This window comes from Balaenoptera acutorostrata, chromosome 17 (genome assembly GCF_949987535.1).
Source record: "Balaenoptera acutorostrata chromosome 17, mBalAcu1.1, whole genome shotgun sequence".
In the NCBI taxonomy this organism is placed as follows: domain Eukaryota; kingdom Metazoa; phylum Chordata; class Mammalia; order Artiodactyla; family Balaenopteridae; genus Balaenoptera; species Balaenoptera acutorostrata.
This window is the reverse complement of record NC_080080.1, coordinates 60,530,939-60,536,938: the sequence shown is the minus strand read 5'-3', so window position 1 is coordinate 60,536,938 and position 6,000 is coordinate 60,530,939. Positions and strand designations below refer to the sequence as shown.

At 41.4% G+C, this 6,000-nt stretch overlaps 1 pseudogene; it reads right to left on the bottom strand.

Annotated features, from left to right (window-relative positions):
* Positions 1-711: 711 nt before the first annotated feature.
* On the bottom strand, positions 712-5,011 carry LOC103014397 (3-hydroxyisobutyrate dehydrogenase, mitochondrial-like; annotated as a pseudogene).
* Between the last annotated feature and the right edge of the window lie 989 nt (positions 5,012-6,000).

Here is a 6,000-nt window from a genome sequence, read left to right as displayed (position 1 = left end):
CAACACTGGGTTAACAGGATAAATTTTCTGAGGGACACAGGTAGTAATTCACTATACTTCCCCTTTCTCTAACACCTTTTCTCACACCAATTTCTTTTCTTTCCTCGAGGATAGATTTTCTCCTGTTGAAAAAAATTTTGGTTTTATTTGTAAAGTGGAGTAAATAATATCCTGATTGAAGTAGGCAGCGTTTTAGCTGAAGATGCTCAGGAATCAAGCTTTTGAAAAAGGCCAATCAGCCAGCTACTAGCAGTTACCATCAGTGGCTTGCAGAAAAAAAAATTACAGATGATATGTTTGCTAAATAGATAAAAAGAATAAGCAGTTTAAAATGGGTGAAAAATCCCAGGATTTATTGTGACCTAGACCAGAGGTCCCTAACCTTTTTGGAACCAGGGACCGGTTTCCTAGAAGCAAATTTTTCCAGGGAGGCGGGGCGGAGTGTGTGAGGTTCAGGCGGTAACGTGAGCCATAGGGAGTGGGACATGAAGCTTAGCTGGCTTGCTTGCGACTCACCTCCTGCTGTGCAGCCCGGTTCCTAAGAGGCTGCGGACTGGTACCCGTCCGAGGCCAAGGGGTTGCGGACCCCTGACCTAGACACTCAAAAGCAGACAGTTGACCTTTGATTAAGCCCATTTTCCTGTGGAGTGAGCTATAAGGGGCTCCAAGACACAGTTTGGTTTCAACAGTGTTCACAGCCAGAGGGCAAACTCAGAGTGTCTCCTCCTCTTGTAGAAACTGGAACACGGATGAGAAGTCTTTTTTTGAGTAGCCCTTCACAGACATCATCCCTGTAGATCTGATGGGCTTGACTGCCCAGGATTGGGCTCTTCGTGCTGGTAGCAGAGCCTCATGCTAATCCCAGATCCTTAGCCATGAGTGTTGCTCCGAATCCGCCCTGATAGTAATTAGCCGAGGGAACTCCATCCATCACCCCAGGTACAGGATTATAAGTGTCACTTGACCAACATCGTCCTGAGCTCGTATTTAGGATTTTAGCCAAGAGTTTTGGGTCAAGCCCTAAACTGATTCCCAGATTCATAGCTTCAGCAGTTCCAATCCTACTAATAGCTAACAGCAAGTTTTTGCACATCTTCGAAGCCTGGCCAGTCCCAACAGCTCCACGATGCACCACGTGGGAGCCCACGCACCACAGCAGCTCAACTCCTCCCATCCTAAATGTGAGGTTTCCAGACCAAGCAGTTCCCACACCACCAGAAACAGGGGCATCCGTGAAAACTGCTCCCATTTTCTCAACTTCTTTGGCCAATTCTCTCAAAACCATAGGATCAACAGTACTGGAATCTATTAATAGTGAGTCTTTCTTCACTTTTTTTTGAATTCCATTTGCTCCAGAATAAGCTTCTAGCGCATTGATGCATTGTAATAATTCTGTCAGCTTTTTCGGCTACGTCTGCTGCGGAAGACACCACCGGCTTCACCTGCATCTAGAAGCTCTTTGCATGCATCAGGGAACACATCATCAATAATGAGTGGCTAGCCATGTTTCATGAGATTTTTTTTTTTTTTTTTAAACATATGTTATCTTTTCAGTGAGCTTTTTTTTTTTTTTTTTTTAAATTATTATTTATTTATTTGACTGTGTTGGGTCTTCGTTTCTGTGCGAGGGCTTCCTCCAGTTGTGGCGAGTGGGGGCCACTCTTCATCGCGGTGCGCGGGCCTCTCACTGTCGCGGCCTCTCTTGTTGCGGAGCACAGGCTCCAGACGCGCAGGCTCAGTAATTGTGGCTCACGGGCCCAGCTGCTCCGCGGCATGTGGGATCTTCCCAGACCAGGGCTCGAACCCACGTCCCCTGCATTAGCAGGCAGATTCTCAACCACTGCGCCACCAGGGAAGCCCCTCATGAGATCTTTTGCCATTGGATTCCCCACGTTGCCTACTCTAATGAATCCAACTGGAGTCTTAGAAGCTATTGACCTAGAACACAACGCTGCAAGGCTGGCCACTGCCGGCTGCTGCGGGCGACTCCTGCGCCAGAGGCCGGAGGTGGCTCCACGCAGACGTAAGGAGGCTGCCACGCTGGCCCCGCCCCTCCTTCCCACGGGGTCCTCCTCGGCTCCCGGCTCACCCACTGGCTGCTATAGGGCGCGTGGTCCGGAGGGCCGGCTCGGCTGTGGCGATTCTTAATACCTCTTTGTTACTGGGTTGGTTACACATACAGTTTCACCTGGTGAGCGATTTAACAGAAGAACGTTTTTTTCTACGGCATTTTTGTGGCACAGCAGATAGAAGTGAGGTCACTATTTCTTTGAAAAACTAAATTAAACATTTATAGAAACTCATGATTCATTCTAAAAATATGCTGAGTCAAAGAAACATGAAAACTGAAGTGATGGAGGAAGAGTGCTAGACTTCCCTGATGCTCAACTGGGACCTTTCTTCTGGTGTCAGAACATGGTTGTGTAACTCCTTTAATCCCAGTGGATTTTCCAAAAATTCCAGAATCTTCAGATTTTGGTAATCCCTGTTTACTGCCTTTGCCCCCCAATGCTACCCCCCCCCCCCCACCCCGCACACATTTATTTTTTACCAGTTGCCCTCCGGGGTGTTTTTCTTTATATAGTTATTGCAGCAGTTTGTTAGACTATTGACCCCCAGTGCAAATGCCCTTCCCCCCCTCCCCCGTTTTCTCACCCTGCGTAGTTTCGTTCCACCTTGACCTGGGCTTGGTCATGTGACTTGCTTTTGCCCAATGGCGTATCAAGAGCTGAAGCTTGGATAGTACTCGTGCGTTAGGGCTTGTCCTCATGGAAACCTGACATGTTAGGAAGCCTGGCTAACCTAGTGGAGACTAGGCACAGGCCACAGCCAGCACCAATGGCCAGACATGTGAGAGCAACCAGCCCCAGTCCAGTAACCAGATGATGGCAGCCTCAGTAGTCGCCTCAGGTGGAAGCAAGATAGATCCACCCAGGAGATCCCAGCCCTTTCTGCTGATTCACAGATTGTGAGGAGATAAAGTGCCTGCTGTTTTAAACCACCAAGCTTAGGAGTGGTTCATCACAAAGGAAAAGATATAACTATCTTCACTGTTAGATTATCTTCCCATTTTATACCATGTTTCCCCTCAAATGAATGTTCCTTTATCCAAGATTCTAGAAAACAAATAACTGATGAGGCTGATAGAGGTTTAACATTTTTTAAAAGTTTTATAAACTTTTAAAATAACTATGTTAATAAAATCAATATTTATTTTTTCACAAAATTATTTTCTTCAGTTGCCTTAAGAAGTAATGCAGAATTGTACTAAGTTTATAAATTTGGAGGCTCTAAAAATGTGTTATTCCTTGGATTCAAGTCCTAGTGTACTTTACGTGGGCATTCACCTTTGCAAAATGATTCCAGGAAATTTGTGATTTCATTTTAAAACTTTGGCCTAAGGAGTCTTAAGATATTTTACCTGAGAAAAATAATACATTAATTCCACTTTCAGCTATTAAGCCCATGGTTTCCTGTATTTTCTAAATTCCCTATCAGTAAAGAAGACTATGTATAGCGTACAAGACTTCATAATTAGGAGGAAGGTAGTGCAGAAAGAGCCCATCAAATTAGGCATTTCCCAGTCATGTCAGTATACTAACGTGGGGAGCCACAGGCAGCTTGAAGCCTGGAAAAAAGACGGATACAATGTAATGATTATCCTAAGGATCGGGATAATGATTCCTATGATTTTGTTTTAAATATTAACGGCAGAGGATTCTGGGGAAATGCTGGTGGCTACAGAGAAGATTTTTATCTCTGAATATGCCACCCCTCCCTTAAATACACAACCCCCCTCCCCCCCCAAAAAAGAAAGAAAAGCAGAAGAAAAGCATCTAGGATAGCAAGACCAAAAACCCACAGACAACATCTACAACAAGGTGTCCCCATGAACTGCAACATACAGCCAGGTAGGAACAAATCAACAACAGGAAAAAGACCTACATATGTGTATCCCAAGGTGTGTGGGAGGAAGACGAGGGAAGGTCTCTCTCTCTCTTTCAGGAGAGCCAGAGGTTACTATGGTTAAAGAACGCACTGAGATTGAAAAACTCACTGAGAACAGCAGCAGAAACCAGGAGTGAACATTGCAGGCTCCACTTTGCAGCTGAGTGCAAGAACTTTGAAATGTTCTGAGGATGCCAAGTGTTCTGCGGTCTGTGAAACCTTGACACCTATCAAACCAAAGCACCATTCCAGAACAAATCCCCATACTCAACAAGGACAGGAAAGAGGAGGCCTGGCTAAATGGGAATAGGAGGGCAGAGGAGGAAGATTTTAGAAATTTTAAGGTCATTTTTTAAATTATGAAAATAATAGAAGATAGTGAGCCCTGGAGTTTTGAAGCTAGAAATTATATTCTGATCTATGTTTCCCTCCTAAAGTGGAAACTTATTTCATTTAAAAATGAGTGACAGAAGAGTATTCCATTCACATCCTGTAGAAAATCAGTGAGAAATAAAAGAAAAAAGAAGGGTGAAAAGAAAGTTCCAGCAAATCCTAAAAGCGTGACAGAAAGACACTTCCACAGAACAAATGAAATTTATTGCCTGATATTTTGAAAAAAGTAAAAGAAATTTTAAAAGGAATAGAAACTGGTTTTAAGAAAAACATAAAAGAAATTAGAAAAATTCAGAAATGAAGTGATTGGAGAATAGGAAGATTTGAAAAGGTGAAAGAATTCAGTAAGTAATTTGTTTTAAAAAAAATCATGTCTCGAAAGAAGGTTAAACTAGAAGGAACACAAGTTTGAATAAACACAGTGGATAACGTCTCCTTGGAGAAATAGCTGATTTCAAATGCAGCATGAGAAATGAACAAGATGTTCCTGTTACATCTTGTCATACAAGAGAGCTGGCAAGACTTCAAATACTACTGTGGTTGTGTGGAAAGGACTCAGGAGCCAACTTGAATAGGATTCGTGAACCTAAGAGGGGACAATCTCTGCATCGATATTTATAACAACCTCACTGAAAACAACAACAAAGAAAGAAAATACCTCATTAGTCATCTTCGGAAGCTACTTTGGAGTCAACCTCTCTCTCTCTTTTTTTTCTTTTTTTGTAAAACTGGTAAATAAAATAAAAGAAGCATTTATTCTTCCTTTCCTAATTAAACTGTAACTCAGGGCAACCAAATAGTTGATGAAATAATATTCTAGCTAGTAAATGAATAATAATCTAATTAGTAGAATATCACCATTTTGTACCCTTAATAAATTAATGGATCTAGACATTGATCATTAATGGCTGCAACGTCACAGTAAGACAGACACTTTATAGTTCCTTTTGGAATTAATCAATATTATCTGTGAAGTAAACTTGCTAAAAAAAATCACACCTGAATTATGTCAGTGCTCTAGATCTATCTACCAACTGACAGTAAATACATGGGCCAAAGTAACATAATAAATATATAAGCATAAAGGGGATGCAATCAGCATAATCCAGACAGTTGGGAACCCTACTGGATGAATGCTTTGAATTCAATGACAAATACTTGCGAGAAAAATGAGCAAATTGAGTTCTTTTAAACCTATACTTTAAAAGAAATTGTGTTTGGATCAGCAATCAAATAAATAATGGTTATTAAAATAAAAATACTTTTATAGGAGAATCAAGGAAACATGAACTGACTGGTTATTTGTTGATATTAAGGAATTATTATTATTTGGGGATGTGCGATAATGACATAGTTGAGCTTAAAAAGGACAGTTCTTGCATTTTAGAAATATGTATACTGACGTTTTCACTGAGAAAAAGAAATCTGGAATTTGCTTTAAAATTGCTGGGGATTATGGTGGTAGTAGTAAGAGAGGGTATAGAGAAAATATATTGGCCTGCAATTGATATTTGATGAGAACAATTGATGAAAGTTTCTACTTCTTTCTTTTTACTTCTGTAGATGTTTAAAATTTTCCATACTAACACATGTTTTATAAATGTAGATGGCTTGAAATTTGCTCTTCTGAGCTCGCAGAAGGCAAAAAGCCATTCTTAA